Source organism: Sus scrofa, chromosome 14, assembly GCF_000003025.6.
Source record: "Sus scrofa isolate TJ Tabasco breed Duroc chromosome 14, Sscrofa11.1, whole genome shotgun sequence".
Taxonomy (NCBI): Eukaryota; Metazoa; Chordata; class Mammalia; order Artiodactyla; family Suidae; genus Sus; species Sus scrofa.
Window position 1 is genome coordinate 140,378,259 of NC_010456.5, and position 24,778 is coordinate 140,403,036.

At 55.8% G+C, this 24,778-nt stretch overlaps 1 protein-coding gene across 2 annotated transcripts in view; it reads left to right on the forward strand.

Moving 5' to 3' along the window:
• JAKMIP3 (Janus kinase and microtubule interacting protein 3) overlaps positions 18,888-24,778 on the forward strand; it is a 98,172-nt gene continuing 92,281 nt past the window's right edge. The window contains exon 1 of one of the 2 annotated variants that reach the window (XM_013981817.2): positions 18,888-19,116. The gene's annotated coding sequence lies outside the window, so the exon portion shown is untranslated. Of the gene's footprint in view, positions 19,117-19,215; positions 19,317-24,778 lie in introns of those variants that run through there. The other variant, XM_013981827.2, reaches the window with a different exon arrangement.

Sequence of the window (24,778 nt, forward strand, 5' to 3'; positions counted from 1 at the left end):
GTATCCGTGACAGAAGCGCCTGCAATTCTGAGAACTGGCCTCAAGGAAATGGGACCAGACCCACCCTGGAACAAAGACGAGCTCTACCTGCAACAATCTGGGTGAGGCTGGTCAGACCACCCACAACCGACTTCACAGCGAAGGTCAGACTGACAGAGCCGTTTCTGCACGTAGCCCCTCCCTCCCGCTGGGAAAGCGCAGGTGCACTGGTTGTCAGTGGCGGAGGCTGGGGCAGAGGAGTCTGTTCTCAGCCCCGGATCCACCTTCTCCCCCGGTTGCCAGCTTCCAAGGTAAAGCGAACTTTCCTTTCCTTTCCTACCAATATTTGTCTTGTATTCTTTGAGAGTCAGCAGCCAGACCTGGGTTCAGTAACATAAGGTTGGTTTAATGGTATATGTATTCCCCATGTCCGTGTGTTTGTTTCTTTTCTGAACATAGGTTCATTTGTGCCGTATATTAGATTCCAGATATAAGTGATATCATTGACAGAACATTGTAAATAAACTACAATAAGTAAATAAATTTTTCTCTTCAAAAAAAATAAACCCAATAGTATATTTACATGTCGACGGCAGCGCTGGGGATCGAACGAACATGCGTCCTGGTGCTGCAGACACACCAGCAATGCCATTGCGCCACAGCAGAAACTCCAAGATTCATCATCATTTTAGATGCAGGTAATTATTCAGGGCACCTCCATAGCATAACACACCCACACACACCGAAAACAGGCTCGGTGAGCTGGCAAGGGGCAGACGTGCTGGCTGATTCATCTTTGGGTAGAAGACCGTAGTAGTTTTTGCTGACGGCTCAGCTCCCAAAGCCCTGCCTGAATCCCAACTTCTGGTTTATAGGAACTTAAAATGCCAGGTCTCTATCCTCAGCCTGTCTCCCGGCTGGGAGGGGAAGAGGAGCTCCAGCTTCCCGGGGGTGGTGGCAGTCGCAGGCTCCAGTGGCTGATGGGGCTCCAGGGCCCTGGCCATGGAACAAGCGTTTCCACTTACTAACTGGACCGGGAGTCCAGTCTGACTTCAGCCCTTCTGGCTGTGTGACTCCCCTCCGTCCCTCCCATTTTTCAGGGCTAGCCCTGGAGCCTTTCCAGCGATTCTGTGCACCCTCCAATATTCCTTCAGGAAATTCCTTTCCCACGGACATCAGCCGGAGCTGGTTCCCACCACTTGCTACTAAGAAGTCTTTACCAGAAGCATCATCCTTACTGTGAAAACTAGCTCAGCCCCTTAAGTGTGTGACAGGCCAGGGTGCCATGACTGTTCTGACCTGGAGGCTTGAGGCAACGCAGGAAGGCAGGAAAGAGAAACCAACATTATCTCTATTTCTTTGTGTGTTTATGTATTTACTTTTGGCGGCACCCATGGCATGCAGAATTTCCAGGGCCGGGGATCGAACCTATGTCACAGCTGTCACCGGAGCCACAGCAATGACAACACCAGATCCTTAACCCACTGATCCACCAGGGAACTCCAGAGAAATGAACTTTTTAAAAAATTTATTTATTTATTTATTTATTTATTTTGCATTTTAGGGGTGTACCGGCAACATACGGAGGCACCCAGGCTAGGGGTCCAATGGGAGCTACAGCTACCAGCCTACACTACAGCCACAGAAACGCAGGGTCCAAGCCACATCTGTGACCTACACCACAGCTCAGGGCAACGCCAGATCCTTAGCCCACTGAGCGAGGCCAGGGATCGAACCCGCAAACTCATGGTTCCTAGTTGGATTCGTTTCCGCTGCACCACAACGGGAACTCCCAGAAATGAACATTTTAAATGGCAAAAGGGAAAATGCAAAACTGTCACTGTTGACCCTCCTTCTGTAAGTTCCATGAGCGTAGGAATTTTTGTCTTTGAGGTTCCCTGTTACACAATGAACACCCAGAACCAGGCCTCACATTTGGTAGGTGTTCAGGTAACCTTTGCTAATGAAATCAATGAATGAACAAAGAATAATACAATTGTTTACCTAGAAAATTCAAGATAAGAGTTCCCTGAGGGCCTATCAGTTAAGGATTCCGGGCTATCAGGGCTGTGGCTAAGTTTCCATCCCTGGCCTGGAAACAAACAACCAGAAACAAACAAAAAAAAAATGCCAGACAATCCATGGAGTCTTTAAACAAATAGGAATCAGCAAAATGTGTGTTGTCAGCACATAAAAATCAGCTGCTTTCGAGCAATAAGCTGTTTGCAAATGGAAAGCGTTTATAAGAGCAACAACATAGCATCTAAGAAGCAACGTAGAATTGATCAAGATACAAAGAAAATCTTTGTATTTTGCAGGAAGATTTGAAAAGACGCTGTGAATCATTTGTAAAGACGCAGCCTGTGCTTCAAGGAAGACGTTGCTGGGACGCGCCTGGGAGAGCCAAGCCTGGGTCACCCTGCTGCGAGGCGCACGCAACTCCTGACCTTGGCTCTTCAGACCCCTCTGCTCTCACAACCACCCGGTGGGGGGGCTGCCGCTCGGTGGCACACGAGGGGGGTATGGGTCCCTGAGTGAGGGGAACCTGGGCGCAAGGGAGGGAGGGCCGCTGTGATGCTCAGAGCGGGCAGAGGGTCAGCCCGGGGAGCGTGGACGAGCCCAAGGCAGCCCCGGGGATGGGAGCCGGCTCCTCACAGAAGACAGACGCCAAAGCCGGCGACGAACGTTTGAGATGTCCCACGGGGAGGGGGTGTGAGGGGCCGTTTCCCACCCTCAGCCGTGACAGTCGCTGGGCCGGGGGTCTCTGTCGGTTTCAGCCCCGACCCCCGACCGCTCAGCTGCACCGTCATCTTCTCCGTCATCGGCCGCTGGTTCAGCCCCGCCAGTGCCTAGAGGGCCCTGGTCCCCTCCCAGCGCTGCGCCCACTGGGGGCCCCCCCCGCCCCCGCATCGCAGCAGAGAAGGGAGGGGGGGCCCCCCGCTGTGCTGTGCAGACCACCTCTCTGCGCCCTGGTCCCACGAGCCTTGTCAGCGCTGGGTGACGCTGCCCGCCCTGCCCCAGGTCGAGAGGGCCCGGCTGGGAGGTGTCTGCTGGCCAGGTGGGCTCTGGGCTGGAGAGCCCGCCTGGGCTGGTCTGGCCCCTGCCTGGCAGGGTCACAGAGGCAAGCAGGAGGCTGGAGGCAGCCGTCTGGAAGGACGGCACGCAGCCCTGGCCCCCGGGACCCAGGTGAAAGGCGCAGCCTCAGAGCCCCAAGGGACAGCGTGACAGCCTCAGGGGCCCGGGCGGTGCAGCCCCTGCGCTGACCCCGGGGAGGTCAGGCTGTCACTAGGGAGGGGCGGGAGAAGAGTCGCTTCCCCGAGGTGGAGGAGGGCTTGAGGGTCATCCCGGCCAGGGCACAATAGTGGCCTGAAGGCCGAAGGGGCCGCGTGACCCGCAGGTGACTAGAAAAGTCTTCTCTCGGGGAGGGGGACCGTCGCGGAGGGACTAATCAGGTTCCCCGCCTCCCTGGTGCCCTGGATGCTGCTGGGGCGGGGCAGCAGAATAGCACGAGTGACACTGACCTGCGGCCAGAACCTCAGGGAGGGACTGTCCCTCCCGCCCAGGGCTCCTCGAGGAAACGCCATCCTGGCCTCGGAGCCGCCCTCTGATCGTGCTACTGTTCCCGGGCCTCTTCCTGGAACACGCAGCCTTTTCCAGGAATCCCCAGGGACGCCCCGCTGTGCCGGGCTGTTTTTAGGAGCCACTGGTGATGAAATGCTTAGAGCCATAAACAGCGTGCACTCGCTGGGGCCAGTTTGTTCCAGCTCACGTCCCGAGGTTGAGAAACGGGACACTCCCCAAGGAGAGGGGGGCTTTGACGGGAGCCTCGCTGCACCGCGCTTGCAGAAAGCTTCAATCAGGGAGGGCCCGGAGAGGAGGCACCTCCAGGGTCCGGGCGGGGGGCTGGCTGGGCTGTGGATCTGCCCTTTTTACAGGAAGCAGGAGCTCAGATGCTTCTCTGCCGTGACCAGCAAGGTGGCCAGGGACCCACACGCCTTGCTCATGCGGCTTGGCAGCAGGCCAGCTGCCCCCACACAGCAGAGACCCTCTGATGGCGAACTCAGGCCCCACTCCAGGCCCACAGCTGGTAGGGGGCCCAGGGAAAGGGGGCTGGGGCCCCGTGAGGGCTGAGCTGCTGGGTCAGAGCAGCCCTAGGTCAGGCCCTCGCTGGGTCCTTGATGCTCTGCCCCACCCAGAGGGCAGAGGGCTTAGCGCTGGTGAAGCGCTGGGAGGCTTGACCAGGAGGAGCCTGAGGCCCGGGGAGGTCCAGTCAGGAGCTGCGGTTTGAGAACAGCCCTTCCTGGCTCCCGGGCTGGTCCCACGGGCTGGTCCCACTGCACGTTATCCCCACAAAGACAGGTACAGCTAAGGGGACCACTGTGAGAAGCCAGGGACCGCTGGCTGGAGAAGGCGGGGCTGCTTCAGTCAGACCAGGGTCAAAGGGCCAGAGCCAGACTGTCCTGGAGCAGCGGGCAAGGATCTGCCCCTCGCTGGAAGCCCCTGGCTGCCCCCTGGGGGGCAGAGTTCTCCCCAAGGCACTGAGACCTTGTCCCCAGGCTCCATCCCTGCATCCCAGCGAGTAGTGGGGCTCCTTCCAGGAGGCACTGGAGGGGCCCAGGTGGGGAGGTGCAGGGAGGCCACAGTGACATTCGTCAGCACAGTGAGGCAACGTCGCAGGGGACAGGGCTCCCAGGGGACAGGGCTCCCGGGAGACAGGCTGGGGAGCGGGGGATGCTATTTGTCGAATCTGGAGCCTATAGGAGCCGCTACGCAGGACGGGGTGGGGAGGCATCCCTCAGGGCTCAGGTGTCAGAGGTGGCTTGGAGCACGCATCCAGGAGCAGATGGACACAGACTGGGGACAGTCAGGACACAGCAAGCTGGGCAGGAACACAGCTGCTGGATGCTACTGGTGCAGGTCTGTCCAGAGGGCAGGTGGGGGACAGAGGCCAGGACAGGGAAGGGTGCTGAGGATCTGAGCCAGTGGCCAGACGCACGCAGGCAAAGAGGGCGGGCAGGGGCCCCCAGCCGTCCCCACAGCTGGCCCAGAACCCCAGCAAAGGCCGGTTCTTCAGCTGGAGGGAAGTGCAGAGGTCACGGGGACACAGTGGCAGTGCTGGTGGCCCAAGACAGACAACCTGAGGGCTTCTGTCACAGTGCACGCCAGGGAGCATGCATGCACAGGGCCTGGCGTGACGACGCAGGGGGCACGTCCACGCAGGGTCCTGGGAAAGATGCCTGCAGGTGAGGGGCCTCTTCCCCATCCGACCTTCCTGCGCGGCCTCCCTGGACCGCGAGGAACCCGCCACGCTTGGAGCCCGGGTGACATCTGCTAGATAAACGGCTTACTGACAAACCAGGTTTGTCCTCTGGAAACCGTTGACTCCACGGCAGGGTGACGCTGTCCCTGAGGTGGCTTCCGAGATGGAGGTGGCCAGAAGGGGGTGGGCACCGCGTGTGGGTGTCGACTAAAAAAATACAACCCCCGAAAGCCGAGAGTCAATCTTATTTGGGGTGAAATGAGGACGTGAGCCCAGGAGACAGCATCTCAGGGAGCCCCGAGAAACCGTCCGAGGAGGCGAGGGGGGAGCCAGGATCTAGGAGTTTTTGCACCAAAGGGAATGTGGTGGGAACAATGGGTTTACAGAAAACCCGGTTTATAGAAAACCCATTTCTACGGGAAGACGGACGGTCAGGGCCTCCTGGAGCCACTCCTTGGATGCGCCTCGCTGGGGGCCAGTCTCCTGGGTGCCTCCCCTGAGCGCCTCCGGCTCCCTGGCGCCCCCTTGGGAGGGGCCGCTCTCACGGATGACCCCGACAGCTTTTGTTTTGCCCACGAACTGCGGCCCAGCAGGCGGTTATTCGACAGCGCTCTGGAATTCCGCCCCAAAGAGGAGAGGGGGCCCTCGAGTCCGCTGTCCTGGGGGGGCTGCGGCCAGGGACGCGGGTCACAGGATCTGCTGCTGGTCTCGGGAAGGTCACTCCTCGTCACAGACCTCTGTCACCCGGACGGATTTTAGTGTTTCTCTAGATACGAGGAGATGCAAGAATTGGGCTCATCAAGGCTTCGCCTAAAAATGTCCAACTCTCTAAGACCTGCTCCTCCCGTTTTCCCAGAGCACAGAGCCTCCCTCCTCGTGTCCGCCCGCAGCTCCGCTCGGGGGCTGCTGTGGGTGGGCAGCGGCCGTGGCTCACGTCTTACTCCACGTAGAGGCTGATGGCAGGTGCCAAATGCCCGTTCACACAGGGACGCGTCCTCCTTCCTGAGAAAATCTGGTTTCCGTCCACCGGCTCCATCCTGTCCAAGGTAGAGGAGTGTCGACCGCAGTTTCGTTCATAACAGAGGCAGATGGGAGAGGCCGCAGCGGCCTCAACAGAAGGGAAACACACCATGGAAAATCCGCCCGCCAGGACGCAGTCCAGAAACAGACGGGAGCTGCCGGTCCGGGCCGCGGGCTGGAAGCCGAAAGACCACTTACGCGGCCTTCCAGGCTGGGCTCATCTGTGGTGAAAGATACCAGAACGGTGGCCTCTGGGTGCGAGGGGCAGCACCCAAGGGAAGGGGTGCCAGGGTGCTCCGGGGACCCTCTGGGCCCTGATAGGGTCGAGATTACACAGTGCAGCCCACCGGGGGTGCTGGGCAGACGAGACGGGTGGGGGGACAGGCAGGGGGGGCAGGAAGCCAGAGGGACACCGCCCAGCGGGGCCTGGGCAGAGGGCGGCGTGACTGCCCACCTTTTAGGGGCTCTCTGGCAAGGGTGGGGCAGGAGCGCTCCCCAGGGACAGCAAGAATCCAGGACAGAAAACCCAGCCAGGACAGAAAAGGTGGAAGCGTCAGATCTGAAGGCAAAGCCGTTTTAAGACACGCTGATAGATTCGTCACGGGGGTGAGAAAAGAAAGGAAGTCTCAGGACTGCAAGCCTGTGGTCTGTGCCACAGGGAGGGTTTCTGCCGGGAAGAGAGGCTGGGAGAAGCCATGAGCCAGCCTGGCCGGGGAGGGGCGGGGGCTGGAGGTCCGCAAGGCTTAGGCCCTGGGCGTCCAGGCGGGGCTGGAGGGCCGGATGGGCTGGGAAGGGCTGAGAGACGTGGGACAGGTGGGCAGGGTAGAGGCCGAGGCGTGGCGGGTGCGTGGGTTGCGAGCTGGGAAACGAAGAGACGTGTGGCAGGTGCAGACCGAGCTGACGCTGGGCTGGGAGGAGCAGAGAAGCCCCGAGCCGCCTGCGGGTGAGGAAACAGAAGCCTGGAATGGGCAGTGCCTGTGCGGAGGCCACACAGCACGAGGCAGGCTTCCAGCACACACCTGCGAGGGCTGGTACCCACCACCATGCCCGGCCCTGGTGGTGGTCCTGGGATGTTCAGCCTTTGACCCCACACGCCTCACCGTTCCTCTGTGTCGCTGGGTTGTGCAAGACCATGTCAGCTTTGACAGGTGAGCATACCTGTGACAACGCCCAGCGGCTCCCAGGTCCCTGCGCCTGCTGCCCCTGGTGGGGTGCTCCCGCCCCCAGACCCCTGCGTGGCCCCCACTTCCTCCTGCTCTCTCGAATGTGACCTGTCCGGTCAGCTGAGCTCCTTGTGGGCAGCACGACGCCCCTCCCTGCCGTGATGGCTGGGTCTCCTAACCTGCTTTATTTATCCTGCATCACTGTCTCCCCCACGCACGCATCAGCTGACCCTTTAAACACCTCTCTCACCATCCGTCTTTGCTGCTGGGACGGACGCCCCATGAGGGCCGAGTTTAGACTCGGTCAGTTCTCCAGCGGGTGTCGGAATGACCTGACATCCGGGTGTCTTCACTCCGGGGGCCGGGGGTCTCCTGTGTGGGGCTGGTTCGCTTCAGTTCATCTGTGTTAATTACAGCGAAATCCACTGCGAGATGGACCACCCAGAGCCTCTGACATTTGGTGTTGGAACAGACAGGGAACACGTGCGCAGCTCTCCGTGTTTGTCCCCGTGGACATCTGCTGTCTTAGCCGCCCACGGCTCTCCCTCCTGGAGTTGTTCTGGATACGCTCTGCTCTCCACCTCGACCACAGGTATCGTCCCAGAACCCCTGCAGACAGGAGGCGCCTTCGTGCTGGTGTCCTTGCGCAGTGGGCATCCAGGGGCTGCGACAGCCACCGCCCCTCCACCTGGAGGAGCCCACTTGGACAGAAGTCGGAGGGCGGGCGGGGGAGGGGACGGGGAGGGACAGCGTCCTGGGCGCCTGGATTCACCCACCGCCGGTCCTGCTCCTTAGCGTCCGGCCAGCACGTTTGCTCTTGAGCAGAGCACAGCTGAGAGCCACACCCTGACCCACAGCAGCTGCGTCCAGCTGTTGTAGCCAGAGGACCAGGTGCCCAGGGCCTGCGGGGGGCGGAGAGCTGGGGTGACCCCGCCTCCCCTCCCCAGGCTGCGTCAGCACCGCCCCAGCCCCCGCTCGGCCCCCCAAGCCCAGCCAGGCCCGCCCCAGGCGCTGGTCCGGGATGCTGCTCCAGGACGCTGGTCCCACGTGGCATGGCTCTGGTTTTAAAGACTCTGGCATTTAAGCTAATGGATTTCAGCAAATACATCTTTCAGAATAAGATGTCCACACTCGCTGCGTTGAGAGACTCTGGGCCAAGCCTGTACGTGGCGGCTGGAGGCAAGCCGCGCTCTCCTTGGGCCTCAGTTCAGCATCTGGAAAACGGGCTGTTTCTAAACTTCCCTCCATTCTGGTGATTCTTGGCTAGTGTGGAAGGTTCCTGGTTTTCCGCTGGCATTTTTCAAAAGTGGGATATTTGATGTAATGCAAAAAGTCTATAGATCATGCATGTACCTCTTAAAGAAGAATTATAAAATAAATACTCCTGCGGAGTTCCCGTCGTGGCCCGGCGGAATCGAATCCGACTAGGAACCATGAGGTTTCCGATTCAATCCCTGGCCTCACTCAGTGGGTTAAGGATCCGCCACTGCCGTGTGCTGTGGTGTAGGCCGTAGATGCGGCTTGGATCTGGCGTTGCTGCGGTGTAGGACGGCAGCTGTAGCTCTGATTGGACCCCTAGGCTGGGAACCTGCATATGCCACGGGTGTGGCCCTAAAAAGCAAAATAAATAAATAAATAAATAAATACCAGTGGGACCAGCACCCAAGTCTGGAAGAAAACCCAGGGGACCCGGAAGCCCTCTGTAGGCTCCTCCCTGGGGCCCCAGCCCCTCCTCCAAAGGCGACCACTATCCAATTCGGATGGTAACACTTCCTCGCATTCTGTGAGTCTCACGTCTGTCGCCTTATAAACCCGAGCAGGTTCACTGCGGCTTAGTTTTGACTTCCGTACGGTGCCCTGCAGCCGGGGAAAGACGGACACGATGGACGGCAACCCAGGACACACGGCAGGCATCGAGCTCCTCTCTCTCTTTTTAACTGGGGCACGTGACTCTCGCGACCGCCCTCCTTCGGAACCGGGATGCTTCGGTTCAGCAAGAAGAGCAGTGATGCTCGTGGGTTTGCCTGTCTTATTTCTCCAACCACAGGATTTTCTGTCATTTTATTGCGATGGTCATTTCACCCGGATGATCTTGCTGTGGCCTTTCTTCCTTTCTTTGGCCACGTCCTCAGCCTGAGGACGTTCCTGGGCCAGGGGTCAAACCCGAGCCACAGCAGTGACGATGCCAGATCCCTAACCACTGAGCCACCAGGGGACTTTTCTTTCTTTCTTTTTTTTTTGGTAGATACTTTTCACCAGCTTCCAAAAGTTCCTTTCTGAGTTCCTGTCCTGACTCGGGTAATGAACCCGACTAGGATCCATGAGGATGCCAGTTCAATCCCTGGCCTCACTCAGTGGGTTAAGGATCCGAGTTACCACACGCTTGTGGAGGTCGAAGATGCGGCTCGGATCCCGCGTTGCTGTGGCTGTGGTGTAGGCCGGCAGGTGCAGCTCCGATTTCACCCCTAGCCTGGGAACTTCCATGTGCCACAGGCATGGCTCTAAAAAGCAAAATGTAAATAAATAAATAACAAAAAAAAATTAAAACCATTCCCTTCTATTCCAAACACATGCAGGAGTGTTTGAAAGACCCACTTTGGGCTGAACTTACCCTGTCTGTTGTGTGTTTCCCCCATTTCGTCAAAGCTTAGGTCTTTGAAATTATGAATGGATGTTGAAATTCGTCCAGTTATTTTCCTGCCTTTATTTTCCCACGAACGTTGACTCAATCACAGACGTGAGTGGCATCGACCTGTGGTGCTTCTCTCCCTCACTGTGCTTATCGGGGTTTGTTTTTCTCAGCAAGTTCCCCGGGGGGGGTGACCCTGTCTTCCTGTATCCGGAAGAGGCTGTGGAAGATTTATCTTTTGTTCCTGCACTGTTGGTGGGAGCTGCTGTCTGTGCTCAGACTTTGATTTGGGAGAAGATTTTTTCTTTCATGACGGATTCACAGTGTTTTTAAGAATCCACTTTTTTCTGAGTTAATTTTGCTACATTTCCAGGAATTTATACATTTCACTTCCAATTTTCAAATTTATTGGCCTAAAATTTACATACCTTTCTCTCTCTCTCTCTCTCTTTTTTTATTTTTTTTCTGTCTTTTCTAGGGCCACAGATACATACAATCAATCCCACTTTACTAGAATTTTATTTTTTTGTCTTTTAGGGCCACACCCATGGCATATGGAGGTTCCCAGGCTAGGGGTCTAATCGGAGTTTAGATGCTGGCCTACACCACAGCCACAGCAGCACAGGATCCGAGCCCCGTCTGCGACCGACATACACCACAGCTCCCGGCAATGCCGGATCCTTAACCCAGTGCGCAAGGGCAGGGATCGAACCCGCAACCTCATGGTTCCTAGTCAGATTCGTTAACCACTGAGCCCCAACGGGAACTCCTCACTCGCTGTCTCTCTTTTTTATTTTAAATACCTGAAGCATTTAAATAACCGTGTCAGGGCCTTAGGAGTTGCAGGAATGTTTGAAAGACCCTCTTTTGGCTGAACTCACCCTCTCTGTTGTGTGTTTCCCCCTGTTTCACCGAGTTTATTGGGGCTTCTTTCCCTTTCCTTTGGGTCTGGTTTGGTTTGTTTTCTTCTAAGTTCCCGAGACAGATGCTTCGCTCCTTATTTTTCCACTATTTTCTCCTGTCATTTACAGTCAGGCGTAAAAACTCTGAGTGCGGCTTTCGCTGAGTCCCACAGGTTTGTTATTTAGGATTTTCGCCATTTCTCATTTAAAATCATTTTCTAATTTTTATCATGCTTTATCCTTTGACCAAAGTGTGTTTATTAATGTCCAACCCATGGCTATATTCTAGTTCTCTTTTTGTTACTGCTTTCTAGCTGAATTGCGTCATGATTGGAGAAGATATGTCCTGTATGATTTCAATTCTTCCAACACTTTTGGAGACTTGCCTAGAATATGGTTGAGCTTTATCCGTCTGTTTATTTTCAGGGCCGCCCCTGTGGCACATGGACGTTCCTGGGCCAGGGATTGAATCCGGCTTCCGCAGTGACCCAGGCCACTGCAGTCTGATTCTTAACCGGACCACAGTGGGAACTCGGCGTTGCTATTTACGGAAGGGCTGCTTTGGCTTGAAAATGATGATAGAGAACAGGCTTCTGTGGGTGTCTAGTAGACCAAGTGTGTTAATGAGATTCTTCAAATCTCTATGTGCTTACGGTTGATTTTTTTTGTTCTAGTAATTATTGAGGCAGGCGTGTTAATTTCTTCTACTATGGTACGGATTTTTCTATTTTACTTTATACTTCTGTCAAGTTTTTTTGTTTGTTTGTTTGTTTGTCTTTTTGCTATTTCTTGGGCCTCTCCTGTGGCATATGGAGGTTCCCAGGCTAGGGGTCCAATCGGAGCTGTAACCGCTGGCCTACACCAGAGCCATAGCAACACAGGACCCGAGCCACGCCTGCAACCTACACCATAGCTCATGGCAACGCCAGATCCTTAACCCAGTGAGCAAGGCCAGGGATCGAACCCGCAACCTCATGGTTCCTAGTTGGATTTGTTAACCACTGAGCCATGACGGGAACTCCTGTCAAGTTTTGACTTAGATGTTTTAGAGCTATGTTTTTACATGCACATACACTTAAAATTCATTTATCTTCCTGATGAATTGAACCCTTTATTATAAATGACTATCTTGGAGTTCCCATCATGGCTCAGCGGTTAACGAATCCAGCTAGCACCCATGAGGACGCAGGTTCGATCCCTGGCCTCGCTCAGTGGGTCAAGGATCCGACGTTGTTGTGAGCTGCGGCTGTGGTATAGGCCGGCAGCTGCAGCTCCAATTCGAGCCCTGGCCTGGGAAACGCCATATCGCGGGTGCAGCCCTAAAAAACAGTAAATAAATAAATAAATAAATAACCGTCTTTGTTTCTAATAATTCAGGTTGCTGTAAAGTCTATTTTATCATATGTTAATGTAACTGCACTGGCTTTGGGGGTTGGGGTGGTCTTTGTCTGGTGTGCTTTTTCCTATCTCTATTCTTTTTGTTGTTGTTGTTGGTTTTTTGTGGTTTTTTTTTTGTCTTTTTAGGGCCGCACCTACAGCATAGGGGTCAAATCAGAGCTGCAGTGCAGGCCTGCACCACAGCCACAGCAATGGCACATGGAACTCCTCTCTCTCTCTCTCTCTCTCTCCCCGAGCCCCATCTGTGGCCTACGAGGTAGCTCACAGCAATGTGGGATCCCTAACCTGCTGATTGCGGCCAGGGATGGAACTCGCAGCCTCACGGAGACTGGCTGGGTTCTTCCCCCCCCGAGCCACAGTGGGAACTCCGCTATCTCTGTTCTTCAGTTTTAGGATGTGTCTTTGGTCCTGAATAGTTTTCGGAATTGTAGTTTCCGTTGGTTGCTTCCCCTTGATGTCTCTTATCTACAGCAAGTCTGCTGACCACATGTGCTGATTTTTTCCCGTTATTTGGGGAGAAGGCTACTTCACTGTCTTGGTCTGTGCGGGACACTGACAGGTCAGGACCATAGACAGGTGGCTGATCTACAGCAGACGCTTACTTCTCACAGCTCTGGAGGTCAAGGTTCTGGCAGATGAGGGTCTGGAGAGACCCCTTCCTGGTGCGTAGGCTGGGTCCTCGTGGTGGAGGGGTCTCTGTTCTTAGGGCACCAGTCGCATTCATAAGGCTGGACCTCATCTCCAGAGACCCCTCCAAGCACCATCACACTGGGCGTTAGGTTTCAACAAGTGAACTTGGGGCCACGAACGATCAGCCTATAGCACTTGAATTCTCAGCACCAAAAAAGAAAAAAATTCCCATTGCATTCTTCTTTGTATTTTCCCTTTCTTTCTGGCTTTCTTTCAGGCCACACCCACTGCACATGGAGGTTCCCAGGCGAGGAGTCCAATCGGAGCCACAGCTGCCAGCCTACCCCACAGCCACAGCCACACAGGATCCGAGCCACGTCTGCGACCTACACCACAGCTCACGGCAACGCCGGATCCTTCACCCACTGAGCAAGGCCAGGGATGGAACCCGCAACCTCATGGTTCCTCGTCAGATCTGCTTCTGCTGAACCACGACGGGAACTCCCGTTCTTTCTATTTCTTTGCTTAGATCTTCTCCCTTCCCATTTTTCCGGCGTGTTTACTCGTACGTGTTGGAGCATTTCTGTAATGCTTGCTTTTGTCAGATGATGCGCTTTGTGAGACCATCCCCCACCTCTGTCGTCTCCGCACTGCTGACCGTCAGAGCTTCACGTTCTAGTTGAGATGCGGTCTCGCCAGGGTGGGTGCTTCAGGTTGGCGCCCTGGACGTGGTGGCTCTGCTGAGACTCCAGTACTGTTCACGTTCTATGGAGATTGTTGCCGTATTTCGTCTCATCAGGCGTTTGATGCAGGTGAGTTGAGACCGAAAGCTCCCTTCAACCAGGCCAGGGCTGCTGGGGTCCGACCCCGAGTGCCCGTCCAGTGGGACCCAGCCCAGCCCGTCACACTCTCCCGAAGTCTGTGGCGCACTGTCCCGGCCTGGACATGCCCGTGCAGCTCGGGGACGGTCCTGGGCACTCACGACAACTTCCTGAAGTGGCTTTTCTCTTTACGCGTCTCCCCAGTGCTTTCCCGCTTCCTGGAGCATCTCCTTCTGGTTATTTTTGCCAGAAACCTGGAACTGACTTACCTGCAGCATCCTGCACTTCTGACTTCTGCACCTGCATCCTGGGCCACGTGGGAGACAGGACAGAAACAGCAACTGGCTCAACCCTCCTGGGGCAGAGTCCATCCCCCAGTTGGAGAGGGAGATGCTCCTTTGGGGCGTGAGGCCTCTGTGGCCCCTCTTGTGCCGCCAGCCCCCGTGGGCGATGGGGCCAGGGCACAGCAGAAGGCAGAAAAGGGAGCCCTGGGGAGGGGGCACCCCTCCTGCTAAGCCCTGGGAGAGCCTCCTCCGACCGCGGAGCCAGAGCTCAGGCTTCTCCTGGAGTGAGACGGGGCCGCCTCCAGGGCAGGGGGGACTCAGGCCACACAGATGACAAGAGAAGCATGGAAACTCACCACCAATTCGGGGGGCTCCAAGCTCTGGCTGTTCCCCCAGTCTACCTGCTAGAGTTTCCTTTTCTGGGTCCTCAGAGAGCTGCAGCTTTCGGTCCAGAGTGTGCAGCTGCAGCCGGTGGGGAGCGGGGGGGTCGTGCTAACCCACTTTGCCCAGAGCCACGAGTGGTTTTCTCCCCCCAACCCCACCCCAGCTGGCTTTCCTTTTTTGCTTTGGGGGCAAGCCTGCAGCCTACGGAAGTTGCGAGGCCAGGGATCAAACCCAGGCCACAGCAGTGACAACCCCAGATCCTCCTCAACCCACTGGGTCACCGAAAAAGCCCAGCGTTTCCTTTTTTTCTTTTTGGGGCTGCACCCCTGGCACATGGAGGTCCCAGGCTAGGGGTCGAATTGGAGCTACAGCCGCCGGCCTGCGTCACAGCCACAGCGGCACCAGATCCTTAGCCCACTGAGGGGGGCCAGGGATCGAACCCACATCCTCATGGATACTAGTCGGATTCGTTTCCACTGAGCCGCAGTGGGAACTCCTAGGGTTTCCACTTTTAGGTACATTTTTAGCCTGGTAAATCCTCACATACATTTGAAGTGTGTTTTGTGTTTTATTGTCTTAATTTGCTGCTAGAGATCCTGGACTGATACAGTTTTATGTCACAAAATTTTGTCATGTTTCTGTACCTTCGTATTTACACTTTTTAACTCGTGTTGAACTAATTTCAAGGTTCCAGGGCAGTTGTCACAGCAGTGACCACTCATCTGCGCCTCGTCCTCGATGGCCTCTGCCTTCTCTGTCTGCAAACACCCTGCTCGTTTGTTGCAGGTTAGCTGCCGTGTTTCTGACAGCCACCCCTCATCAGAGTAAAGGCGCTCCTCCCCCTCCCTGCACCTCCCTCTAAAACGTGCTTCCTCCCACCTGTGGTGCGGATGTGGTGGCCGTCTCACTTGTCGCCTGTGTCACAGAGGCTGAAAACTTAAACCTGATGTTTCTCCGACGCCCTTGCAGCTAGGGTTCCAGATGCAGGCCTGTTCCCACTAATCAATGAAGTTGAACAAGATTTGGTGCAGAGTGGGGTTACGTGTGAGCATCCATTTAGCTGCTGTGGCTCTGGCAGGAGAGGCGGTGTTCTGGGACTGAGCGTCGTGGCTTCCCGGCCCCAGCAGTGCGGCTGGGGAGGTGCCATCATGGAGCCACATGGGGCAGTGGCTGCCGAGCTCCCCTGCTCCCTGACTTTGTGGTGTTGTTGCTGGAGGAGGCACTGGAGACTCAGCCTGGCCCCCTCTTCCAGCCCTTCAGTGGTTTTATAAGCACTCAGTTGCTTGGGGTAAATTCATCTCTGCTAAAAATAGAGTTATTTCTATTACATGCGACTGACCCGTGACCATTCTGCATCAGTGGTTCAGGCAGCAGTCCTCAAGAGTGGGAGTCCGACTCGTGACTCGGCCTGGCTGACTGTGAACGGGAGGATGGGTGAGCAGTGACTACAGCAGCTGGTGGTGAAGCAGCCACCTGCCGTCCCCCCTGCGATGACGCGGGGCGAGGCGGCAGCGGAAGGCAGGGCTCGGCAGACCCTGCGGCCCTGACCTTGGGCAGGTAGCACAGACACAGGAGTGCGAGGACGCGGGGCCGTGAACTGGGATGATGGCATTTGGGAGCAGCCGGATAATGCTGGGACCTGAGCCCCGAGGCCCCCAGCCCCCGAGTCTCCCATAACCTAATGGTCTGAAGAGCTTGGTCCCACCGGGGGTGGGGGGACGGCCCACCGTGGCCTCTCGGGAGGCGGTGGAAGGGCATCCCTGCCACCTGTCCTGGTCCTGGGCCCTGAGGCCCGTCGGGTACCAGCTCCAGGGACCGAGTACACACTCTAAGCTGAGCAGAGTGGCCTGCCACGTCAAAGGAATTGCAGAATTTGCTGATTTATTCGGCAGAATTATGGGGAATGTGTAGAAACGTGTTCTAAGGGTCCTGAGTTGTGGCGGGAGCCATAGCACGTTTTAAAAACGTCTGAATTTGACCGTTTCGGACTTAGTGAGACTTGTGAGCATGGTACAAAGAATTATGGCATACCCTTCACCTAGATTCCCCCAAATATTCATGTTTTTCCACACTGGCTTTATCTCTTTGTGTACACATTTGTGTGTGCCTAGATAATTTTTTTCTGAACCACATTAGAGTAAATTACAAGCCTGAAGCCGTTTCCCGGTAAATACTTGATTGTGTGTTTCCTAAAAACAAAGATATGCTCTTATGTAACCTCAGTATAACCACCAAAATCAGGAAGTTAACATGGAAAGAATGTTACTGGCTCGTCCAATTTTCTCCCTGTCCTAAGGACGCTTTTTTTTTTTTTAAATGGACTATGATATAGAAGGAAATTTATTAATAAGTGATATATTTTTTTAATTTTTTTATTTTCCCACTGTAAGCAAGGGGATCAGGTTATCCTTACATGTATACATTACAATTACATTTTTCCCCCACCCTTTGTTCTGTTGCAACATGAGTATCTAGACAAAGTTCTCAATGCTACTCAGCAGGATCTCCTTGTAAATCTATTCTAAGTTGTGTCTGATAAGCCCAAGCTCCCGATCCCTCCCACTCCCTCCCCCTCCCATCAGGCAGCCACAAGTCTCCAAGTCCATGATTTTCTCTTCTGAGGAGATGTTCATTAGTGCTGGATATTAGATTCCAGTTATAAGTGATATCATATGGTATTTGTCTTTATCTTTCTGGCTCATTTCACTCAGTATGAGATTCTCTAGTTCCATCCATGTTGCTACAAATGGCATTATGTCGTTCATTTTTATGGCTGAGTAGTATTCCATTGTGTATCTATACCACATCTTCCGAATCCAATCATCTGTTGATAGACATTTGGGTTGTTTCCATGTCTAAGGGAGCTTTTTGCAGGGAAAGTCGGCCTCGGTTGTGACTGGGGCTTGTTTCTCCTCAGTCTCCTATTGAGAATAATTCCTCAGCCTTTGTTTTTCAGGATCTTGAAGTTTTATTGCAAGATAACAGCTCTTTTGGAGAAATGCCCCTTGATTTGAGTTTGTAAGATTAGATTCTTGGGCAAGAATATGACAGACATGAAATTATGTGTGTGGTTTTCTTTTTCCTTCTCATAGTCTGAGGCATTTTTTTTTTTTTCTTGCTGCAGCTTCATGTGGGAATTCAGCTCCCAGACCCAGGTCTGAACCGGGGCTGCAGTGGTAAAAGCACCAAATCCTAACCACTAGACCACCAGGGACTTGATTTTGATCTGTTCCATTTCCAAGGTTAACGTCCATGTCGAGGTTAGGTTACTGTCTGCCTGGCTTCCTGCAGGAACGCTGCTTCCCCTTGGTGAGGGTTCAGTATCCTGGGGGAGACAGGTACTCGGTCACAGCTTAGTCTCCTACACGTTGATGGGTTCCTAGGGGGATGCGGATGCGACTGTTGGGTTGCGCGACACGGGGCAAGGACGTGCGGAAAGAAGTCGCTGATCGAGGACTGACAGGCCTTCTGGAACAGGCCAGGCCTGAAAAGATCTGCATTCCATGTGCACCCGCCCAGGTGTCCCCGCTGTGTAGGACACCCGGGACAGTCGGGGGAGAGGATGGCCCATTCTGCAGGTGTTGGCCAGCTGCCCTGCCCAGTCTCTGTCTTTGCATGAAAAGCCCACGAAGGAAGTGCGGGTGGTGGCACGGATGCAACAGCCCCCGGGGTTGACCGCATGGATCTCCCTGCCAAGCCCATCTGGCGCCTGCCGCTGCCCAGGGCTCAGACCACCAGCACCCAGACCAACACAGAGCAATGGGCCCCCAACCAGCCACCCAGCAGTAAATAGGTCTGTCGGACCTCACTCAGTAGATCTTACCCTGGGTGTGGCTTTCCTTCCCTGCCCACCAGGAAGACCAGCCCGGGACTTACCAGAGTGCCCTCCCCACGGTTACACTAACCCACCCGCAGCTGCCTCTGACCGAGGCACCAGGGAAGGGCGGCGGGGCCTGACATCCGCGGGGCCTCTGAGTCTTGGTGGCGTCCGCTGTCCAGGAGGCAGAGAGGAGGGACAGTCAGGTAAGGAGCCCAGGCTGCCAGCGGGGAGGATGCACCTTGAAGGCGCAGGCTCTGTGCTCCCGGAGAGGTTCGTAGCCAGCCGCCAACCAGTAAACGGTACTGGTTTTCCTGTGGCCGGAAAACTTGGGCTCAGGACAAAGTGGGAGAGGCCCCCTCGCTCCCTAAGGGTCCTCCTTGGCTCTGTGCGTGTGCAGCTCTGGGAGCCGCTGGTTCCTAAGTCTTGGTGTGGGGGAAGGGATTCATTCCCGGGGGACATTTCGCCCTGTACCCAGGGCTTCATGAATGGGACTGACCCTTCCTGCTGCCGCCCTGCTCCCTGCCTCTCCTCCAGCGACTGGGAGGAGTGGGTGGTATTCTTCCCACCCCAGGGATGGGCAGCAGGGGCGGTGACGCTGGGATCCCGGCGCCAGCAGGCCCCGGAGGCGCGGCTTAGCTGTAGATTTGTGGATCTGAGTCGCCGGCAAGGACATGGTTTGCTCCACGCGAGGCTGCAAAAGCTCCTCTCTGCCAGGGCGGAGAAAGGCGGCATCTGGAGATGGGAAGCCGCGAGTTAATGGTTAAAACACCCACGTGCCGCGATCCCATGCTTCTTCATGGCTGCTAATCTCCGACACGAAGTGTGGGTGAGTAATTCTCACCAGGTCCGGCGCCCGGGGCCGTGCGGGCCGAACCGGGCCGGCCTCTCCCCTCCCCCCGGCCCCCCTCCCCCGGCCCCGCCGCCGCAGCCGGGTTATTTGCAGCAACGCGGTTGGTTTCGCGATCTTCATAGACCCGCAAACGCGCTCCTTAAAAGAACAGGATGGGCAGAAGAGGAAAAGACGAGGTGGGGCCGGGGTGCCGCGGGGCCGCGCGCCAGGGCGGGGAGGGCGGGGAGGGCCGGGGTTTGGGGCGCCCGCCCGCCCGCCGTGACGCGCGCCCCCCGCCCGCCGCAGCGCCGCCGCAGCGGCTGAGCCGGGCCGTCGGACGCCGCCGCCCGGAGCCCCGGAGCCGCCCGCCCGCCCGCCCGCGGGGAGCCTCGGTGAGCAGCCCCGGCCGCCCGCGGCCCCGGCCCCGCGGCAGCCCAGCCCGGCCTCCGCGCTGCGCCCGCTCCTGGCACCGTGCGTCCCTGGCCGAGGCGCGCTGGGCGGCGGGGCGGCCGGGTGGCCGGGGGAGGGGGGGGTGGCAGCGCAGGCTCGTCCCCGCTCGCAGCCCGGAGATGGCTTGGGAGTGGCCCGGAGGTGGCCCGGGAGTAGCCTGGAGGGGGCTCGAAGGTGGCTGGAACTGGCCCCGGGGTAGCCTGGAGGTTGCTGGCGCTGGCCTAGGGGTGGCCTGGGAGTGGCATAGGTGGGCTTGAGGTGCCTCAGGGTTGGTGGGAGGTGGCCCAGAGGTGGCCTTGAGGTGACCCGGAGGTGGTCCGGGGTTGCCCGGAGGTGGCAGAGCGGCGGAGGGGCGGAGGTGGGAGAACAGGGGTCCTCTCTGCCTCTCCAGGCGCCCCCCGCGGGTCATCGGCCCCCTCCCTGGCTCGCGCTTGTTTCCTGGGAACCGGCGGGGCGCGGAGGCAGGGGCACCGGCCTGGGCGCGCGCGGGGACTGGGCCCTGACTGTGCGCGCAGGTGCTCGCGCCCGGGGACTTGCGCCTCCGGGGCCGCGACTCGGAACTTCCTCGTCGCGAACGGAGCCGCCGCCCTCAGGAAGGCGCAGCCTTTGCGATTTTTGCATTTAGTTTGATTTTTGTGTGTGTGTGTGTGTGTGTGTGCGTGTGTATGTCCTTTTTTTTTTTTTTTTTTTAAATCTCACACGTCCCCGTTCGCGGGGGTGGCAGCGTAGATGCCCAGAGAATCAGAAGCTACAGAATAAAGGGATTGACTGGGTGGCAGGAGTCAGAGAGGAGGCACCGGCCTCCACAGTTTTCCCCAAAGAACCTGGACGTCCCTTTGACCTTGCATCGCGGGGTGGAGCGGTTGGCGTTCCCAGCAGTTCCTTCCTGAGGCACATCATAGGTCTGGATGCATTATTCTACTCCTGCAGTGAGGGAATGGTGCAGGCGTCTCTGTTGGGTGGTGTCTGCAAATACAGGGAGTCCTGCTCGTACCGGCAGATCTGACGTGCAGAACAAGGCCGTATGGGAAATGCCCTCTCTGCCTTCGCTGCCCCTGGGGGAAGCAGGGCTCTGCGTGGTGCCCAGAGGACCACTCTTGGAGGCTGCTCTGCCTTGGGGATGGTGGAGGGAGACGGTGCCAGGTGTCTGCGAGGGCTCAGGACTAAAAGCCAGGACAGGGGACCATCCTAGCCCTTTGTGCCTTTCTGAAGGCTGACTGTGCTCATGGATTAAGATGCGACTTGGCCGCCACCTGCAGGGTCCCCCCAGGGTCCCCCCCCCCCCCCGTTAATGGCAGATAGAGCCCTGCTTACTTGCTTGTGAACGAGGAGCAGAATGTCTCCTTTAGAGTGTTTGCTGGAGGCACCGACACAGCATTGATGTGCTTGCAGGTGGCAGCGGCATCGCAGTCAACAAGTTTTAGGGTCTGAGGTTTTGGTTTACATTCATGATACTTATAAGATCTAGGCAATTGTGAACCATGGCATAATGATAAAAAAAAAAAAACAAACCTTACAAAAAAGATAAAGATGACATCCCCCTGTGGCTCAGTGGGGTATGGATCTGGCGTTGTCACTGCAGTGGCCTCGGGTTCCTGCTGTGGCTTGGGTTCGATCCCTATCCAGGGAACTTCCGTATGGCATGGGGCGCCCCCCCCCCAAAAGAAGAAAAAGATGAGAAAGAGGAAATTTGTGATAAAAAGTGACCCATTACAAAGCACCTGCTCTGTGCCAGGCACGCTTCTGATTTCTCTACCTGTGTTAAGGTGTGTAGGTGTGGCCCTGAGAGGAGGACCAGGCTGTAGGAGGCCCAGGTCAGGCCTGAAATAGAGGTGGCACTGGGGAACCAGGCTCGGAACACATCCTCAAGGAGCCTGCAAGGGAGGAGGGGCCAGCCTCGAAGTGACTCATCTGGAAGTGAGAACCCAGAGACCTGGGCGGGGAGGTCCTTGTTCTGAGCCCCAGACGAGCGAGCATCCCCTGGCTCCTCCCCTGTTAAAGATTTTTTTTTGGTAAGTTTTACGTTTAACTAGTTTTAGAGTTACAGAAAAGATGCAAAAAGAGCCTGGAGAACTGTAGGTTTCTCTGGCGTTAACATCTGAACCATCCTCCTGGAGTTTGTGTCAGAACGAGGAAGTTAATTAGCATTCACGGGACCGCAGCCCCTGCTCGCTCCCCACCAGTTCCCACTGACGCCGGGACCCCACGCTGTCCTGCCTCCTTGTGCTCTTCCGATCTGTGAGTCTCTCCTTGTCTTTCATGGCGTTGATGCTTTTGAAAACTAGGTACTGATTGGGCGTTTGACCAAATGCCCCTCCGTCTGAGGTTCTCTGTCTGGGAAGGAGGTTATGCGGTTTTGGCCAGATCCCTGCCCCCACCTCGCAGCGCCCACGTGCCCATCGTCACGAACCGCGTGCCCACGGCTCATTGGTAGTGACATCAGGCTGCGTCGCCAGGTCCTCCGCTGGGAAGTGGCTGTCTTTCCATTTGTAGACATGGGGCCTGCTCCTTGATGCCTCCCTGGCGGTGCCAGTGTCGCGTTGTCACGGCGGCGTTTGCTGTCGGAGCTCCCGTGCCGTCTTCCCTTCCTCGTTGCCGGTTGCCGTTGTCCCGGCAGAGAGGGCCGGGCCCTCCTCGTCCACGTCCTTGCTTAGTTGTTCCTGTCGGGAGGGACCTGTGGAATCAGCGGTGACAATATTCAGTCCAGCCGATGGTTCCGGTTCTGGCTCCAGGGACAACCCCAGAGCGCCCCTCCGCTGCTGGGCTCGCCACATTTTCTTTTTCTTTTTTTTTTTAGGTTAAAATATGTATATTTTTTTCATTTTCTCACTTTCTGGAACCACAAGACGTTCCAGGCTTGGCTGGTTCCAAAACCCTTGGTTCCTGGTTTCTTTCATTGAGGTTTGTTTCTTTGTTTTTAGTGTCTGCTGTTGTTCCTCTGCTTCTGCGTTGGTTTTAAATGTCTGGTCCTAGTCTGATTCTTTTTGGGGGGAGGGGTTGATTTAATTGCATTTTTTGTTTTGGCCGGGGATCGAATCTGAGCCACAGTAGCAACCGGAGCCCCACTGCAGAGTCAATGTCAGATCCTTAACCCTCTGCGCCACCAGGGAGCTCCCACAGCGTGCTGGTGGATGCCCTTATAAACTGAAAATGATCCCCACAGTAGCATCAGCTATTCTTTCCATCTTGTCACACGGTTGCTCTTTCTCTTCTGTGGTGAGAACACTTGCGGTCTGCTCACTTGGCAGTGCCCTGCCCTCTAATGGGGTCTGGGCCCTTTGGTTCCATGAGCCCCTTCCTGAGTTGCATGAGGAACCCTCCTGGCCTTCATTCCTGTACCAAGCATGGCTTTCGTCTTTCGGTGGCCGTCCACTAATTGGTGCCAGCCCCACCCCCTGGCCTCCCTGCGCTGGGTGGGGGCTGGGAGCAGGTGGGGGAACTCCTGGCATTTGCTGAGGTTTCTCCTTTGCCTCACAGAGCAGCTTTGCCTGCGTCCGGGTCCCAGCCCTCCTCTCCTGTGTTTTCTTCTGTGCCCTTTTGATGGGACCCTGATGGTCTCAGCCTCCCGTGCTCTCTGCCCTGAGAGGCTCATCTCACGCGCACCCCGGGCAGCCGGACCCGCCACTTCCCCTGGAAGCCCCAGGTCTTTCGGTGGGAACTGTTGTCTAAAATCCCACACAGCCTGTGCCGGGGGCTCCTGCTACTGGGTTGCTCACGACTTCCCAGACTTTCAGAGGACAAGACTGGAAACAATTCTAACACCAGATATCATGATTTTATACCAGAAATTTAAATTCAAATTTAAGGCTGTGGATTATTATTTCTTTCATTTGGTATTTGTCTCCTTTCTCTCAGGCTGGGATGCTTGGCTCCTGATGACATTTGTAAGGTTATTTCTTTGCTTTGTTCTATTAGTTTCAAGATAATATCAATGTGTTAAAACATTGTGGTTGGTAAAAAAAGTTTGAGGATTTCCTTGTGGTGTGTTTTTTTTTTTTTTTTGCATTTCTTTCTTTTTTGAAATGAATATGATTACTTTGTTGGAGATGCAGTTGCCTGCAGAGATTTTTTTGAAACATTTATTGAAGTCTAGTTGATTTACAGTGTTGTGTTGATTTCTGCTGTACGGCGAAGTCATTAGCTGCGCACGTGCGCACACATATATTCGTTTTCATCTTCTTTATTTTATTTTATTTTTTGCTTTTTAGGGACTCACCTGTGGCATATGGAGGTTCCCAGCTAGGGGTCCGTTCAGAGCTACAGCTGCCGGCCTACACCACAGCCACAGCAACACCAGATGTGAGCCACCTCTTCAACCTACACCACAGCTCACAGCAACGGATCCTTAACCCACTGAGTTAACCCCGGTGATCATGGATCCTAGTCAGATTTGTCTCCACTGCACCACAAGGAACTCCTTTCATATTCTTTTCCATTGGCTTATCAGAAGATACCGGATACAGTTCCCTGTGTTTAGGGAACAGCACGATAGGGCCTTGTTTATCCATCCTGTGCGTACTCATTTGCATCTGGTAACCCCAAATTCGTAGTCCACCACCCCTCCACCACTTCCTCCATCTGCCTTCCCCCCGCAACCACAAGTCTGTTCTCTACATTTCTTTGTGTTTTTAATTCTCTAGGTTCATTGGTTTCAATTTATTCTCACATTGTAGAAGTTGCTTTGGGGGAGTTCCGTCGTGGCTCCGTGGTTAACGAATCCGACTAGCATCCATGAGGACGTGGGTTCAATCCCCGGCCTCACTCAGTGGGTTAAGGATCCCCTGTTGCTGTGGCTGTGCCGTAGGCCGGCGGATACAGCTCCGATTGGACCCCTAGCCTGGGAACCTCCATATGCTGCAGGTGTGGCCCTAAAAAGACAAAACTAATGAAGAAGTAAAGAAAAGAAAGGAAAGAAAAAAAGCGATGGCTTTGCTCTTCTGTCCTGTTGATGCAGGTCTGTTTTAGTTCCCTGCTGAAACAGACCCAGAACCAGGAGCAGAAGGGCTTTCGGAGCAGACCAGCCTCATCTTTGGCTTGTAACCGGCTCTCTCTTCCGTTGGTGATGGGTTTAGGGCTTTTGACGTCGGTTTCCTTTCCCGGCCACGGCGGCAAACGCCCATGTCTTCCCTCGTCCCCTCCCCTGCCTGGCGATGGGGCGGCCTCGGCCAGGGCCCCGAGGCGCTGCTCGTGGGCTTCCTCGGGGCTGGGT